Below are 18,404 nucleotides of genomic sequence, written 5' to 3'. Positions count from 1 at the left end.
ATCAGTTCCGAGTCTCAGAGCTGCTCATGGAGGCTTCTAGAGAGGATTCTGCCTCTGGTTTTGGAAATAGTTAAAAATGAACTTTGTGTTAGTACAAAAACATAGATGTGAACGTCCTATTTTTGTATGTAGAGGTGCACGTAATACATATATGTGGGATCTGCATCCAGATTTCCAGGGAACAGCTGCATGGTGGATGGGGACAGGGATGGGGATGGAGGCAGGGATGGGGATGGAGATGGAGATGGGGATGGGGATGGGGATGGGGATGGGGATGGAGATGGGGAGGGGGATGGGGATGGGGATGAAGACATGGATGAGATGGGAACGGGGATGGGAACCTTTCACCAGCAGGCTCCCAGAGCCCAGCACACAGCAGCAGGTTTCCCTCCAGTCTGTCTGTTTCTGTGGGTACAACAGCAGCGCACAGGGAAGCAGAGCACACCAGCAGGCCCTCTCCTTGGCAGACAGGATGGCTGCCCGCCAGTAGCATTTAATGCCATTACACCACAGATACAAGCATTAAAGTTGGCTTTTATGGATCATAAAATCTATTATTACTGCTCGCTGCAGCCACCAAGCCCAGCTGTGTGGGTGCGCAGTCCCCTCCTGCACCATCCCATTTTTAGAGACTCTGCTCAGGAGTCCTGTGGATGGGAGCCACTACAGTGGGGACACTGCATGGAGGGGTGACAGCAGCACTGTGAGAAAGGGCTTGATGCAGAGTGTTTGATGAAAATGAGTTTTGCAGAGATGTTTGGTGGGATCTCAGAGCCGTGAGGGAACCTGGGTTGGAAGCACGTGCTGTGCCTGGTGCAAATTGAAACTGAAAACTCTCCAAACACAAAATAATTAATGAGAATATTTGCACAAAGGTCTTATGTTTGTTTTTTTTTTTTTTAACTGCAAATCTTAAATTCAGGGGCAGCTATTACCTGCCAGGACTCCTTTAAAGAGGAATTAGTAGTAGCTGCTGTAATTGCACACAAGAAGGAGTATCCTTCTGTGAAAGATAAGCTTATAATAAGCTGTCATTGCTGGATAGCTTTAGAGCATTAACATGTACGTTAATAGACATGTAATTGGGTGTCCCCATCCAGGGATGGCTCTTTGTCACTGCTCCCAGTGTCCAGCAAAAGGGAACCTGTGAAGCTGTTGCCTCGCGGAGGGTGTGCCGCGCTGTGCCATGCTCACGGATAGGATAATCTATGGATGGGATGCACAGTGGATGGATTGCTCAATGGATGGAATGTTCCGTGGATGGGAAGCTCACTGAGTGGGATGCCCCATGGATGGGAAGCTTCATGGATGGGAAGCTCCATGGATGGGATGCTCCATGGATGGGATGCCCACTGTTTGAGGTTGTTGCCCTGTGCCTTGCTCACAGAATGGACTCACTACATTTTCCAGGGCTCACCCCCACCTCTACCCCAGGCTCCTCTCCACAAGCATAGCCGAGAGGCTCTCAATTATATTAACAACAGTTTTCATTGAAATTAAAAATATAATTCATGAAAGCCCTTCTGCTCATGTTGGGCTCAGCAAACACTCGGCGTTTCCTCCCCCTCCTTTTTAATAAAACCTAAACTGCGAAGCTAAAATACTTGACAGAGTCCTTTAAATATGTGCAAATATATATTTGCACTCTTTTTTTCTTTCCTCCTGGAGGCTCTTCCATTAGGTAATATTTGTTGCCAACATTAATTTCATTAGATTTGCATGGCATTTTAATAGGAGCCCCGGTGTTTTTTTTGCATATATTAGCATGCAGAAGGAAGTGAAGATCGACAAATTATAGCAAAGTAAAAATCGGTTTTAACAGCAGCAAAGGGAATTTCTCAGGAGCACGTATGGGATCTCAGCACCAGAGCTGAGGAGATGGAGCCAATGGACGCCACGGCCACGGCCCACTGCTGGACTGGGCCGTCATGGAATAGCAGAGTCGTTACAGTTGGAAGAGATCTCTGAGGTCTCCAAGCCCAACCCACCCCCACCATGCCCACTGACCGCATCCCTCAGCGCCACGTCTCCACCATCCTTGAGCACCTCCAGGAACAGTGACTCCACTGCTTCCTATCAGAAGTTTAAAGTGGGAACTGGGATGTGACAGGCGCTTAATGAAGACATTTCCAACCTGATTGCCACGCGTACACATGGGGTCTGATTGCAGCCCGAAACCCAAGTAGAAGAGCTCACAAATTAAAGATGTGTTGATTATGCAAACTTGATCTCGTGTTTATTTCTCATAAATAAGGCATGAGCGCGGTTCAGCTCTCCCATGCAGGCTTTGACGGTGATATTTATTGTATGCAAATGGGAGGAGAAGCAATCAGCTGTTATCAGACAGCGCCTGCGATCAGCCTGGAAATAATAACAACTGGGGAAACACTTTCACATCGATGGGGATGGAGATGATATGGTCTTCGTCCGGAATTTACGGCCCCATTGGCGGATGTGATCCCCTTACAGCCATCCCAGGGATGCATGGAGGATTTGGGGCATTTTGCTGGAGGCTGTGTTGGATTCTGCAACCCCAGCCCCCCCAGCACGATGATAGATAACGCTTTGAGGTGCAGGAACAGCAGAACTGTGTGGTCCTGCCCGCCGGTGCCACTTTGGGGAAAGGTTTGGGAAGGAACCTGTTATGATGATAAATGCACTGAGGATGTTTTTTTTTTTTTTTCCTCCCCTTCCACATCATTTTATAGGAAATACAAGTTGGAAAAGAAATTGAAATGAAAATGAATAAATATTTCATAGGATACAATTACCGTGGCTCAGGACCAAGACAACTGCAGCAAATCCTGCTGCACAGAGTGCCTTAGCAATTCAGCAGTCCCCGATTGCTCTCTCGCCTTCTAATCCAATTTTTACCAGCACAAATAACCCCATCACCCCAGGAGGTGCCAGGGTGAGACCAAAGCATCACCACAGGGCTGAGGCTCGTGGTGCTGCCGCGCCAGGCTGGCTGCAGCGCAATATGAAGGAAAATCGAGTCAAATCCAATTCTGCACCATAAAAACAAGAAGGGGATACAAAACAGCAGAGGAACAATGAGGAAGATCACAAATTCAATAAAAGGTCCTGGCGCAGCGGGTCCCTGAGTCCCGCGGCTCACAGTCTCCATATTGATTTCCCATCCACTCTCCCCGTGTCGCTGCTCCGGCAGACGGTGACAAACGTCCCCGCTGGGCCACCGGGCCAGTGGGATGTGGCCATTCACAGCCATTGCCTGTCTGCTGGGAAGAAAAAGCACTTTCTGCAGAGCACGGCAGGGAGTGGAGGATTTATGAGAAGCAATTTGGTGGAGAGAGTTTATTTGGTTTGTTTGCTTTTCTGGCCGGGGCTGCTCAGAGCCCTGGGGCTGCGATGGCATTGGGAGCAGTAGGAGCAGAGCTGAGAGTGGGGTGGCATGAGCCAACGGGTGACACAAGCAAGGGATTAACAAGATCCAGGGTGTGGCATAAGCCAGAGTGTGACATCAGCTGGTAGGTGACAAGAACTGATGGGTGGCAAGACCTGATGGGTGTGCAACATGATGGAAAGCACAGCAACGACAGCAGAACAGAAAAGCCCTAAGCTGCAGCAAGCAAGAATTTGCTCAAATGCAACAGCCATAGGCACAGAAATAAAGGGAAGAACTTGCTTACCTTCAGAAAGGCACAAGTACACAGAGATCTCCAGCAAGAGCCCCTTACGTCCACTGCCAACCCTTAAAGGAGATCTGGGAAGGGGTGGATCCTGGCTCCATCCCTTCTGATCACTCAGGCACATTGCATACACCTGAGCTTCCCTGGGTTGGCCCTGCCTTCCCACCAGGTGCCCAATCACTGGTTCAAGCCGTAACTCAGCATTTCTGCTGCAGGGTGGCACAAACCAGTAGGTGACATGAGTCAGTGGATGACACAAGTCAATGGGTGACGTGAGCCAGGGATTGATGAGAGCCAGAGTGTGGCATGAGCCTGTGAACGATATGAGCCAGAGGGTGACACAAGTAGATGGGTGACATGAGCCAGGGGGTGGCATGAGCTGATGGGTGACAAGAGCCAGTGGATGACATGAGCCAGAGGGTGGCAGAAGCCAGAAAGTCACATGGGCAAGTGGGTAACTTGACCTGTGCTGTCCCCCGGCGCAGCCGCCCTGCTCGCACGCTCGCCCATCACCAGCTCCCAGCGCCCACCTGCAGCCTTCAGACTTGGAGCACGTGAGAGCAGCAGACACCCTCCCCACGCTGCGCCAGGCCCGCTCTGTTTGCTGTCAGGTGCTTACAGGCGGGCTCAGGATCCGACGGCGCTTTGATGCTCGCGGCAGGCGCAGCGCTGATGGCGGGCGCGCGGGGCCGGCTCAGCCTTTGAACACGCATTACAGGGAAAACTCAACAAAATGGCACATCCGCACAGCCTCGGCGGCGGCGTGTTTTCCCAAAGCAGGCATAAAGCAGACACGCAGACAGTGCTTTGCAAACAATTTAATTTGCGTAATGCTTTGATATAAATGAGGATGGGGCGAGTCAGGCTCGGAGACGTGAGAGCTGTCGGACGCGGGAGGTGTCTGCGTGGCGTGTGACTCGCTGGCGTGCCGTGCACCAGTTGTGCCGTGTATCCATATACAATCAGACAACCACAGAACATCCCAGGTTGGATGTACCATGCGCCAGTATGCCACGTGCCCCTGTGCCATGTACCAGCTGTGCCACGTGCTCATGGAACCGTGCCCATGCGCCCATTTGGCCACGTGTCCATGTGTTCGTGTAACTTTTTCTGTGTGCCCACATATCCGTGAGTTCATGTGCCAAATAGCACTGTACCCTGAGCCACTGTCACCCCCTGAGCCACCCAGCCCTGCCCAGCACCCCAACAGCGCCGTGGCTGCGGGAAACCTCCCCATGCAGCACCCTAAAGAGACAGGGCTGGGCACGCTGAAGGAGCGCGGCTGTCAGATATGGGGCACGCTGAAATATTAATGGAACTAACATTTCAATTACCTTTTATCTGTACAGGCTCAGGCGGCAGCGAGGGGGCTGGGGCCGCCTTCCCCCATCCCTCCTCCCCCCCCCCCCCCCCACATGCTGTCACCCAGACATTCATGCTGTGCTGGTTCTTTTTATTGGTTTTCATCACTTTTGACATTGCCAACAATGAACCTTGAAGTAAATTTTCAGTAGTGACTGTGTCAGTGGAAAAGCGTCTCCCCGTCATTTTTCTAAATTAGGCGATGATTTGAGTCCTTCTAGCTGGGGTTGGGGGAGAAGTGGTGGGGATGAGCTGGGGGGGCATCCGTTGTGCTGCAGGAATTGCCCTGAGCAGTGCCCAGAAGTGCCCCATCACCAGATGTGCCCCATCTCCAGATATACTTCATACAAAATGTTTCCTGTTCCATATGTGCCCTATTAACGAGATGTGCTCCATGTCAGATGTGCCCCATCTCCAGAAATACCCCGTACTCGCTGTTCTCCTACCAGATGGGCCACATTGCTAGATGTGCCCTATTGCCAGATGTTCCCCATAACCAGGTGTGCCTTATTACCAGGCGTGCCCTATTTACCACATGTGCCCCTATCAGATGTGTCTCATACCTGATGTGTCCTACTACTAAATGTGCTTCATCTCCAGATGCACCCCATTCCTGATGTGCCCCATACTGGCTATACCCGATACCAGCTGTGCCCCACAACAGGGCTGTGACCCTCTCACTCATCCCAGTCTCCGCATGGCACCAGCACCCCCCGCTCCTGCTGCGATGGTGGATGTCAGAAATCACTCATCCTAATTAAATCGCTACTGACTTCCACTTGCGTCCTCAGTCAATAGTTCCTTTAATGCTATCGGAGACGGAGCTGGCTCTCAGCTAAAGACATTTCCTCCATGCCTGATCCGTTCTGACGGCGAGCGGATGGCTGGCCATGATGGGGGAGGAGAGCTGCCCGCCGGGATGTCACCACAGTGTGGGGACGTGGGGTGCGACATCGCTGTCCCTCGGGACTGCTCAGTCCAAGCACCCTGAGGGCTACCATCCTGGGAACTCTCTTGGGAGCCATTGCCCACCCTGGCCCCTCACTGAGACCCAAATCCTTGAGCACATCCCTCCTGGCCCCTTCCAGGTACGGGAGGTGGGCAGGGATGCAGGTGGGGATGCGTGAGGGACACACATGGCCCTGCTGTGGCATGGGCTGGGAGCAAGCACAGCGATGCTGCAGATGTCAGCCCCACTCACAGCACACAGCTGGCATGACGGAAGCCCTGCCAAACCTATGGCACTCGGTGCCGGCCGACCACCGTACGGTGCCGACGTGTCCATACACCTCTGCCAAGCCCAGCCCTTCCAGCCCCGGGGGAGGCTGAGCAGAACTTTAATTTTAATGTTCATCGAGCATGTAAAGGGAAAAAAAAAATCAATTTAATAACCTCTCTACAAACAGCGCCTGGAGGCTGCTGGGCAAACACGGCTCGCAGAACTTCTGCAAGTCCTTGTGCTGCTCTGTGTCACCGCGGTGCATGGGTGGGATGGGGCTGTGTAGGATGCACACGTTGCATGGGATGCATGGGGTTGCATGGGATGCACGGAATGAACATGGTGCAGGGGGTGCATGGGGTGTGTGGGGTGTACATGAGACCTAGGGTGCATGGGGTGCATGGGATTGAACATGATGCATGGGCTGCATAGGATTCATGGGCTGCCTGGGGGTCTATGGGATACGTGGGGTACAGCTGCCTCCACTCTGGTGGGTAGAAACTGGAAATGTTGTTAAGCCATGAAAATAAAGGAATACACACGTAGGGTAAATAAATGCATCCAAATTTCCCTCCATCTGGGGGTGCCATGGGGGTGGCAGGGGCAGAGTATGACAGCACAATCCCAAAGCCAGAAGGAACACCAGCACTGCCATCTCCACCCCAAATGGGGAGCAACCCAGCTGCAGGGCCCTGCCACCGAGGGGCTGAGCTCAGCTTTAATTTTAATGCTCATTGAGCGTGGAAAAAGGAAAAAAGAAAGTAAATCAATGGAATGAGCTCAATTTGCCATCAACAAGAAGGCTGCGGTGAGCGGCACCGGGGGACACCCCATGGTGTGGGCAGATGGTGTCAATCCCCCCTGTACAGGGGACACAGGGACACGGGGACATGGGAGTGTGGGGACAATGGAGCCAGAGGGAGATGGAAACAGGGGGTGTGGGAACATGGGGCACAGGAAGACGTGGAAATGAGGACACAGTAACGTGGGGACACGGAGACATGGGGATATGGAGGAGTGGAGAGGGGGGGATGCAGGAACAGGAGGACATGGGGACATGAGGCTGGCAGCGCAAAGCAGTGCCAGAACGTGGGATTCTGTCCCCAAAGGTGGCACCCATGGGTGCACCCCCACAGCACAGCACGAGAAGGGGACAGCACGTGACAGCAGCCCTGCAGCGTGGCACTGGGGACAGGGATGGCCACCACATGGTCCTGCTCCGCCTGAACGCCGGATGCAAAGCAAAAAGCAAAGCAATCGATTCCTTTAGCCACAATTTGGGATTATAATGATTTTGCATTTAAATAATTATCCGCTCTCTCCCCGTTAGCTCTGCTGAGTCGGGAGAAAATTTTGCATCTTATTTATGAATATGGGTTCCTTTCGTCATCCCCTTTCCCTTTCCCCGCTCATTAAACGTGCTTTCAGCACACACTTCAAATGGCACATCCCTCGCAACGCGCCTGCCCCAAAGTGCATATTAACAACTGTTTGCTATCAGCTTTTGATTACATTCCTTTTTATCTTTACATTTCAATATCATTACAAATCCTAGTGTTATTCAAATTACATCAATTATTCAATTTCTACGCAAAGTCAGGCTGCACAATGGCTGCGCAGCACTGCTCCAGCCCTTCCGAAAGGATTTACAATTCAGATGGGATCCATCCGAGTGCCATTAACCTTTACTTTGGGCCCCTGATAAAACCAATGAATTGATTCAGAGACACTTTCACATTCATTTGGGGAGGCAGTTTGTGGCGGGGAATTGTGCAAACCAACTTTCTGTTGGCTTTGGTGGCAATTTCCCAGTGCCGTGGGTCACAGCCCCTTTTCGCTTTGCTGCTCCCATCGGCCCCATTGAAATTCCCATTGAATCCATTGGGATCCCCACTTGCCTTATTGGGACCCCCCAGTGACCCCACTGAGATCCTCACTGGGATCCCCGTTGGCCCCACTGAGATCCCTATTTGGCCCCATTGGGATCCCCATTGCTTCCAGAGCAACGCCCCGCTCCCAGCCCCGAAGCCCCCTCTGTATCTCCCCATTCCTCTCCTCTGCTGACACACAGATAAATAGCCCCTGTCATCGTCACTGTCCTGCCAAGAGGAGGTGTCACTGTGATTTATGGCACTATCTGCAGTGGCCGTGGTACGCTCTGGGGCCAGCAGCCAGCGCTGTGCCATGGGGGATGCAGCCACCCCAGGGACCCTATAGGGGCTGGGGGCACCGGTGCTGCCCCTACTCTAGGTGGGACCACTGGATTTATTCCTTTTCAGTTCCTTTTGCCTGGCACAAGCGTGATTAGCACATCAAAAGGCTGCACTGCTTTGCTTAACGATATGATATGCTTAACCGCTTCATTAATTGAATCGTGGCAGGGTTTGTTTGTTCAGGTTGGTTTCACTGTAACGAGTCTATTTTATTTTGACTGGTTTTGTGTTTTGGGAGTGGTTTTGAATTCTGGCTCTGCAATGCATCAGTGGGGCTGGGCAGGGGGACCTGGCAGACCTGGGGTGGCCCTGGGGCTTTTGTGTGAAACACCAGCTCAACAGCCCAATGCCATCAGTGTCCCTGAGCATCCCAGTGTTACCGATGCCCCTGAGTATCCCAGTGCCATCAATGACCCTGAGCATCCCACTGTCATTGATATCCCAGAGCATCCATCACAAGGTTCTTGATATCCCAGAGCATCCCAGTGCCATCCATGTCCCTGTTCTGCCCTCGGGATGACGGATCCCACTCGGGGGCTTGGAGCGGGGTCAGGTCAATGCTCACCACGGCACAGCAGTGTGGTTTATCGCTCTCATTTCATCCCATTGCTGCTCCGGATTCCCTGCAGCTGCTGGGATGCTGGCCAGGCTGAGCACAGCCTGGGAAGGGGAGACACTGGGGTTGGGAGGGAGAGAATCCTTAAGGAATTCAGACAGCATATCATTGGGATATGAAAAGAGCTGCTGATGCCTCATTAACAACTTTGAAAAGCATCCGGTGTAAAAAACACTCTGCCCTTGTATTTGGTGTTTTTTTGCTCATTCCTCCTCTTGTCCTTGATTAATAAGGACATTTGCATGTAAATTGGCTCCTCGTTCTTTACTCACCTGAAAATCATCCAGGCCTGCAGCCAGTGCCCTGCCAGGCCTGGGAACCTGCAGTATGGCACGGCACGGCATGGCATGGTGCAGCATGGCACGGCACATTGAGCTGGGACACATATCTCTGCTTTGCTCTGCAGTGACCAGCCACTGACATCTGCAGAACTGGGACATGGGGCCAGGATGTAGGGCAGGGACATGCAGCTGGGGCACAGGAATGGGACACAGGGATAGGACATGCAGATAGGACAAAGGAATGGGACGTGGGACTGGAGCACAGGGGGGTGGGACATGGGGATGGAATTTGTGGGTGGGACACAAGGATGGACCAGGGAATGTGAGGGGGATAGGAAACAGGGATGGGACAAGGGGATGCGACACAGGGACGGGACATGGAGATAGGATGCGGGAATATGACATGGGGATGAGAGGGGGATGGAATACAAGGATGAGACACAGGGATGGGATACAGAGATGGGACATGGGGACGCAGCACAGGAGCCAGGGAAGCCTCCAGCCCTGCAGTGCCTGCGATGCAGCGTGCCACTGTTGTGCGTCACACGTCGGCTCTGAAATCCTATCCTGTCACACTGAGAAGTGCCTCTGAAATGACTACTTTTCTGTTTATTGTACAAAACCATTTTACAATTGTTTGAACAAGCTTCCCTCTCCAAGCCTGCTCTCCCCAGAGACTTAATTTTCAAAAACAAATGCATTCACTGAATGCATATGGAAAAGTGCCTCTCAGTTGGGCGATCCGTCTGGCTGGGTTTGATGTGTCACTCCTGCATCGTGTCACTTTTAAAGGTAACATTTTGTTAATGGAAAACACTTCGGGGCTGTTTCTTCCTCTAGCCTGGGCAGGTTTGGGGATGGGTGAATGGATGGGGTCAGCCATGTGCCAATGTAATGTCCCCGTGCCACCGCTGTGGGGTCACCACTGGATGTGCACAACCCACTGCCACCTGTCCCGTCCCCAGAACATCCATCCCCACGCACACAGAGCTCTGAGTGTGGTAGGGCAGTGGGGATGCAGATGCCACGTGTGGGGGTGAGCCCCCATTTGTGTCACTTCCAACCTGCCATTGTGAATCAAAGGAGCTGCCACGCACGCTGCCACCCATTCTTCTCATATCACTCACGCCATTTCCATGCTACATTGTGACAATAGGGTATAATTAAGGTGTCAGCATATCATTTAGCCTTTTCAATATAAAACCAGGAGACAGGCTGGGAAATCTGTAGTCTTCTTTAATGAGGAATGCAGGGGGGAAAAAAAGAGAGGAGAAAAAAAGATGGCGACTTGGGGAGAGTGAGACAAAGGGGCCCTGGTGGTGCGGGGCACCACAGGATGTGATGGCACTGATGGGAAACCCTCTGAGCTGCAGGGGCGTCCCTGGGCTCTGAGAGCACCCTGAGCTTTGGGATTATGGGCTTTGGGATCATCCATGGGCTTTGGGATCATCCGTGGACTTTGGAAACATCACTGGACTTTGGGAGCATCCCTGAGCTTTGGGAGCATCCACTGGTTTTGGGAGCATCCTTGAGCTTTGGGATGATCCATGAGCTTTGGTATCATCCATGGGGTTTGGGAGCATCCATGGGGTTTGGGAGCATCTCTGAGCTTCAAGATCAGCCATGGGCTTTTGGATCATCCATGGGCTCTGGGAGCATCCCCTGCCTTTGTCTGCTCCGGGTGCAGACTCAAGAGGAAGTTTCTGCAAGATGGATGTGCGGCCCCATGAATGCAGACATGTTAAATATGAGATCCCGGCAAGAGGTTTCCTTAGCAACAATAATGAAGTGAGAGAGAGAGAAAAGCTCTCACGGCTCCATTCCCTCCTCTTGGGACTTTTTAGTGGTTTCGGGTACTTCTGATAATAGAAGTGCATTTGCAAGCACCCGGGCTGGCTGCAGGAATGGGATGCTTGGGGAAGAGATATGCACTGAGCATCGCTCTGTCCTCAGGGCTCTGCACCACGCAGAGGGGCTCCCCTGGTTCTGGGGACAGCCCCATTCTCATCCCATTGACCCACCAAGTCCCGTTCCTCACCCTTTGGTTTTCCCAATCCCACTGCCAAGCATCATGCTGCCCCTTCCTCCTCAGCTCTCCGGGTGATGGCACTGTGCCTTGAAGCACAATTACAGTAAATAAATCCGATTAGAAGTACTTTTACTACCGCATGCGTCTCATTACAATGTGCCAAAACCCCTGGCTCCTGGGAGCTCCGATATAATGAGGCCAGGATGTATGTGTGCTGGAAAAATTAATGCTTATACGAGTTAATTTGTTTTTATTAGCACGCGTCGCCAGGCAGCGAGGATGGGGACAAGGAGACGTGGGGACCTGTGTGCCATCGCCATCCCCACTGCACACCAAATCATGCTGGGGGATGTGACGAGCCATGGGGCAACGCTGACCGGACAGCATCTCCTCAGTGCTTCATCCCAAAAGGATGCTGGACAAGGTCACATCTCATTAATAGACTAATTAAGAGGAATGCCATGCCTAGGGAGGGGGTGGGGTCGCTGTCCCTAGAGGTGCTCAAGAACCGTGGAGATGTGGCACTTGGGGACACGGTCAGTAGGCATGATGGGGGAGAGCTGGGGCTGGATTTGGTGATGTTGGAGGTCTTTTCCAACCTTCATGGTTCTGTGAATGGCTCCTTAATGAATTTACGCGTGGGCATGGTGCTGATGGGTTGACAGTTGGACTTGGTGATCTTGCAGGTCTTTTCCAACCTTAACGATCCCATGATTCTGTGATTCCCCCTGCACTGCCTCTATGGGGATAGCACCATCCCCTCGCAGCGCAGGAAACGAACCAGCCCCAAACCCACAGCACTGCGTGAGAGCCTCATGGGAGCGATGGGCTGCAAAATGTCCCCATCCCTTGGCCACCAAGTGCAAATATTTACACGGCATCAATGGGGTCGGCTCGGCCTTTTGCCGGGTGGGGAAATACTTCTCTCACTGTTAATAATACATACATTTATTAAAATTAAACCACCGGCAGATATTACATCCAGCAGCTCTAAATTATGGATAGACCTTATCCCCAACCTTTGTTTTTAATTAAAAAGCCCCTTTCAGTAATTCCATTAAGGCCGTAGCTTATGTTTTCTTTCTCTTCCCTTCTTTCAATACCGCAATCCAACGGCATTTAGGTTGTGCTGATGAAACGTCTTTGAAGTTTCATGAATTGCTGATGTAATTGAATAAAAATAATATTATGAAGAGAGAGAGAGAGAGAGAGAGAGAGGCTGTTCTCTAGACCTAAATCCTAATGAAATCACCTTACTGCACCGAGCAGAGTGACAGAGAGACTCTGGATTTGCGCATATTCCGATAATCCTAAACCCATTAGCGCAGAGGCACCGTGCGAGCCACATGTTGTGGATTATGGCCAAGAAAAAGGCTCCGAGGAAATGCTGGACCTGCTCTGGGTGCTGCCCACTAACGAGCCCCCAGCCCAGCTAATGAGCCCTGCACACCCCAACCCTGTGCCCCCTCCTCGCCCTCTGTTAGCACGGTTCTCAGGCATCGCGTGCCCTGCAATTAAGGCGGAGGGCTTTCCAATTATTTTCCTGTGCGCTGTTATTAATGGAAATATTAATTTTACAGAAGTGCTTCTTCCACCTCTCTTCTGCTCACCAAACGCTGATGGAGCCCTGAGCCAGCGGTGGCTCCAAGGATGCTCTGGAATGTGTTGGGAGGGTTTTTGGCTCCGTTCCCCCATTAGGTCTAATTGCAGCTTCCACCTCACACGCCAATGGCACAGCGGCTTTCCGGTCTCCTGTTCTTTAATTGTAATCACCTTTAATGTATTGTACCAGCCGCTGTTAACAAAATGATAATTGCAACATCGATCTTGCAAAAATCACTGCAGAAAACACCGACTGCTGCGTGTTCACTGAGAGGTGAAGGGCAGTTTAGCAGAGACTGGCTGGAGTCAGCCGTCCTGCAGCACCTAGCAGGACAGTTCTGGGCAGCAGGGCTCTGTCTGCACGGGGAGCTCAGCCTGTGGCGAGGGTGGTGCTTGGGTGGGAGGTGATGCTTCAGAGGGAGGTGACATTTGGGTTGGAGGTGATGCTTGGGTGGGAGATGACATTTGGGTGGGAGTTGATGCTTGAGGGGGAGATGACTCTTGGACAGGAGGTGATGGTTGGGTAGGAGATGACACTTGGGTGGGAGATGACACTCAGATGGGAGGTGATGCTTGGACAGGAGGTAATGTTTGGGTTGGAGATGATGCTTTGGTGGGAGGTGATGCTTGGATGGGAGATGACACTTGGGCTGAAGATGAAGCTCGGGTGGGAGACAATGTTTGGGTTGGAGGTGATGCTTGGGTGGGAAGTGATGCTTGGAGAGGAGATGATGCTTGGGTGGGAGGTGATGCTCAGGTGGAACGTAATGCTTGAATAGGAGGTGAGGTGATGCTCAGACAGCCTCCAGCAGGGCTGGCTACCAAATCTCACCCCACATACACCCCATGATGGGGACCACGCTTGCTGGGTCAGGTAAGACCACCTTGCCTTTCCTTCCTTCCTTCTTTTCTAATTTCTTTCTTCCCAATTTAAGATCCTCTCCAGGATAATGCAATAAAGACATGAAGCACCTAATTTTCATTGGGGGACAACAGACGCAATGGTATATTTACCCAGTCATACCATTATGAAATCCTACAATTAAGGCTTCAATCAGATAAATGCAATTACATAATACGATCTTATACGATATAATTAAAAACATCTGCAATCAAACCGAAGCCGACGGTACCGTAATCCTTAATCGGCTCCGGTGGCTGCAGTGGTGGGAGATGAGCCCAGGAACGGGGCTGAGCTGCCCGTGCCATGGGGACCACGGTGCCGGGTTGGCTGCGGGCGTTTAAGCAGAATTGCCTGTGTATTCAGGGCCTTTCAAACACCAGTAATCTTCATCTGGGAGACGGAAAGTGAAATATGTTATTGCCGGCCGCAGTAAATTACCCGTGCCAGCCCTCGCGTATAAAACATTACAGTTGCTGGCCAGTGCACTTACTCACCCATGCTGTCTGAATCCCATGATCAATTATAAAACAAAGCGGTGCTGGTCAGTCCTGGAGCGGTGATGATGGGGTTTGTGTGCTCACAGCAGCACCACAGACCCATATCCAGGGCTGGATTGTGCCCCGAAAGCTCTCGGTCTTGCCCTGAAATCTCACGGGCCGATTGATGGCAGCGGCCTTGCGGATGGGGTGCCCCATGTCCCCATGTCCCCATGTCCCCATGTCCCCACGTTGGGGTGACCTCAGCACTGCAGCGCAGCAGGTGCCGGTGCCGGCGCGCCTGCTTCGTCAAGGCTAACGAGCTGCGGTGACCCTGGGGAGCCGGGGGCAGGGCAGCACCTCCGACTCATTTATTTCCCAGGGAAGGTCTTAAGAAAGCCAAACCCCAACCCGTAGAATAAATAAAATAAATTCCTGCAACTTTAACAATCGTTGTGTTGGATTTGGGAGATGTTATTCCTAGTGACAGACAAGGGCAATTATCTGCTATCCGCCAGCAGTTTTAGCCTAATTTCATTACTGCTGTGCAATTCTTCCCGAGCCGCTAGTCTATCACTGTCTCACAGAAAGGATTAGCCGGCACTTTCTTCATCTTCAAATGAATTTTAGCTGTCATGCCCTTGATGAATAGAAGGGAGGACTGAGAGCCCGTGCTGGCGAGCGCTGCGAGGACGGGAGGTGAGGTTTGGTGCTGCTTGGTGCCACGGTGTGCCAGGCTTTGGGCTCCTGTACGCAGCCCAAGGAGCTCCGCTCTTCCCAGAGGAAATCTGGGAGTGGAGCGCTGGCAGCAGGCTTTCACCTGGCATCCAGGATGGATTAAAATGACAGCATCTGTAACACAATGAAATAACAACAGCCATTCTTCTCCCTCTCCCTCCTCAGAAGATGTTTATCTGTCAGTCTGGGCCACTGAGGAATAGTGAAAAGCAATTTAAACCTCAGAGATGAAACCGGAGCCACAGGGACGGGCATCCAGGAAAGCATCCCATGGGGACATGCAGCCCATGGCTGCCTCAATGTCCTGCTGGGGAAAGGAGACGTAGACATGTCCCAATAGGAAGCACAAACCCATCCCAATGGGAAGCACAAAGCCATCCCAAAGGGAGCCACAGACCCATCCCAACGGAAGACACAAATCCATCCCAACAGGAGTCACAAACTCATACCAATAGGAACCAGACTCACCCCAATGAGAACCACACACCCCATCCCTACGGGAACGACAAACCCATTCCAATGGGAACCACAGACCCATCAGGCAGGGTCTGTGCCTGCCCCCAGCACCCAGTGCAGCTTTCTGCCAGCCTCCATCCCTTTGCCCACATTATCTCCCCCCGGCACATCATCCTGGTGGAATATTTTAGCACCTCTAATGCAATTTCCTCCTCCCTCTGAAATATCATTTTAATACAAGCCAGCCGCACCGTATACCTGCTCCCTAATAAACCTCTGTGACTTTAATGAACTAAATAGCAAATTACTTTTTTATTCAAGAATGAAATTTCATCATATTCATAATTCATATTTTATTTCAGACATCTGCTGCTGATTACATTACATTTAACTAAAATTAGATGATGCTCAGAATGTAATTAAGCCCCTGCCAAATTCTCTGGCCCACCAATACCAGCCTCGCTCAGCGGGGGCCGCTTGGAACCTAATATGTAATTAGGAGCTATTTTCTAGCTGTTTTTAAAGTCTGAAAATTAGCTGCCTTTATTAATCACACAGACAAATATAAAGCGGAGCCAACGCTTGCTGAAATTTCTAAAAAGGATTTTTTTTTAATTATACACCACATAGCGCTGAGACTCATTTTGAATGTTGATTTGTTGTGCACTGACATTTTGACAACTAGTTCTCAATTTGTCTGTCGTAGTTAGGCAACAACAAAGCAGACGGTAATACTTAACTTTCAAAACCTTGGGCGCGGGGAGGGGACGGGGACAAGGATGGGGACACGGGCACAGCTGGCACCCGGTGCCCTCAAGCAGGGAAAGGTCAGGACTGGGTGCACCCACGAGTGCTGCTGGCTCCCAAAAGCATGGGCTGCGTCCATGGGGAGGCTGCTGGAGGGTCCCTGTTTGTGGGTGATGGAGTGGGACGGGGTTGGGGCTCACCCCATGGCCGGGGGCCCTGGAGCTGCGCGCTGACATTTCCTCTCTGTGCCTGACCCTTTTTTCTGTTCTCTCTGTTATCTCAAATAATGTCACTGCCTCTTTAGCATCTATTCATCAGAGCAGAAAGAAGGCACTGCTGACACAGATTAAACAAAAATACCATCTGTGCCTCGCGGGGCAGGGCAGCACCCACCGGCCCCAAAGCAGCAAGCAGGGTTACCGTGGGGGGAAGCAGCTTGGAGCAGCACCCCAAAAACACGATGGAAGAGGTTTGGAGAGGGCGTTTTGTATGAAGGGGTTCCTTGTTTCTGGGTTGTGACAGAGCCTTGCTGCCAGGGAACACATCACCATCCCCCAGCACTTACGAGTTCAATATCCAGAAAATCCAGGACTCAAAGTGACCCCATGAGAACGCTGCATCCACACACCTCCTGTCGCAGGAGGATGGAGCACAGCTCCTGCCCACCCTGGTGCTGGCTATTAAAGGCAAACCCCGGCTCGTCTGTCTTTCTGCAAAGCTCATAACATGAAAAATGAAGCTCAAGAAAAATTAGCCAAATTACCAGGCTAATCCTTCAGCAGCAATCTCTGCTCCACTGCACATCCGTAAAACGAGACGGCGCAGCACGGATGGGAAGCACTCATAGGGCTGTGGGCACGCAGGCACCAAGCTGGATCTGTGTACCCCATTCAGCTGAAGGGGGATTGAGGTGCTTCCCATACCCAGAACCCTACAGGTAACCCCATGATGCTGATGGAGCTTGGGAGGAGGAATAAATGGAGAACGCAGGTGTGCCTTTGCCTGCAGATGGATGTGAAATCCGTGCTTACTTCTAGCAAATTGGGATGGCTCCAGCTGCTGACTTATGCAATTCTGGTCCCTTGCAGCACAGGGAATGCCGAGCCCTACACAGTACTGGGAGAGCAGCATCCTTGGTGTGGGGCAGCAGCAAAGCTGCAGGAAGCCTTGGGGGTGGCTGGACCCCTGCTCACCCCACAGCTCCCACTGCAATTCAGATCATTCACACGCTGCAGCACCTTCCCTGTGTCACCTCCAGCACGTGCTGATAAAGCAGAGGCTGGCAAGGTGAAGCTGGAAGTTTGCAGACGAAAGCGTTACAGGTCGCAGATCTCCGTGGAGTTCATTCTGGGTAGAGCTGAGGCCTCCAGCTTCAGCCCTGGCACAGCTGAAAGATGAAAAATGAAGCAGAGACAGCACAGCCAGCAGGTGTGACTGCTGGTGAAGGGCTCGCACAGCTCAGCGGGCCGGTAACTGGAGGAGTCCACGGCACAAGGACCCAGCCAGTACAGGGTTATTGCCATCAGATGGCTCCTTGGCAGCTGCTGTAAAGCAAAGGAGCTGCTGCTCAGATTTCTGCATCAGAGACCACCGCCCCAGTGCCTCCCCGAGGACTGGGAGCCTCGTGCCAGGTGGCAAGTCCCCAGCAACAAGAGGCACGAGGCAGCTGGCTTGGTGACACTCGGCCTGATGAAGATGAACCTGCCCTGCTGGCATCCCACAGAGCTGGGCCACAGCCACCTCCAGGAGCTGCACGCCTGCAGCTCAGCTCACAGCACGCTGCAGTGCCACCAGCACAGTCAGGCTGGGCACAGCCCAAGGTAACATCTAAGGGGCTGCACTGCTGTTCCCTTCACACTACAGGAGCGCTGGATTTCACCGCACCGGGCTAAAGAGTTGATCTGCTGAAATCACCAGTGTTAATTCTGACTTAAAGCAACTGAAACTTGTATTCAGTTCTTTGCCTACTGTGGCTGCAAGGCCTCCTTCTAAGGAAAGCAAAGCATCCTAATGAGGATCAACCCCAGACACGTTGTTTTGAAGCGAAGTTTCTTCACAGAGAATCTGGCATTCCTTTGTGCTCACGAGAAGCTACAGACACATGTAAGCAG

Source organism: Tetrao urogallus (genome assembly GCF_951394365.1).
Source record: "Tetrao urogallus genome assembly, chromosome: 17".
NCBI classification, from domain to species: domain Eukaryota; kingdom Metazoa; phylum Chordata; class Aves; order Galliformes; family Phasianidae; genus Tetrao; species Tetrao urogallus.
Note: the sequence above shows the minus strand (reverse complement) of the source record.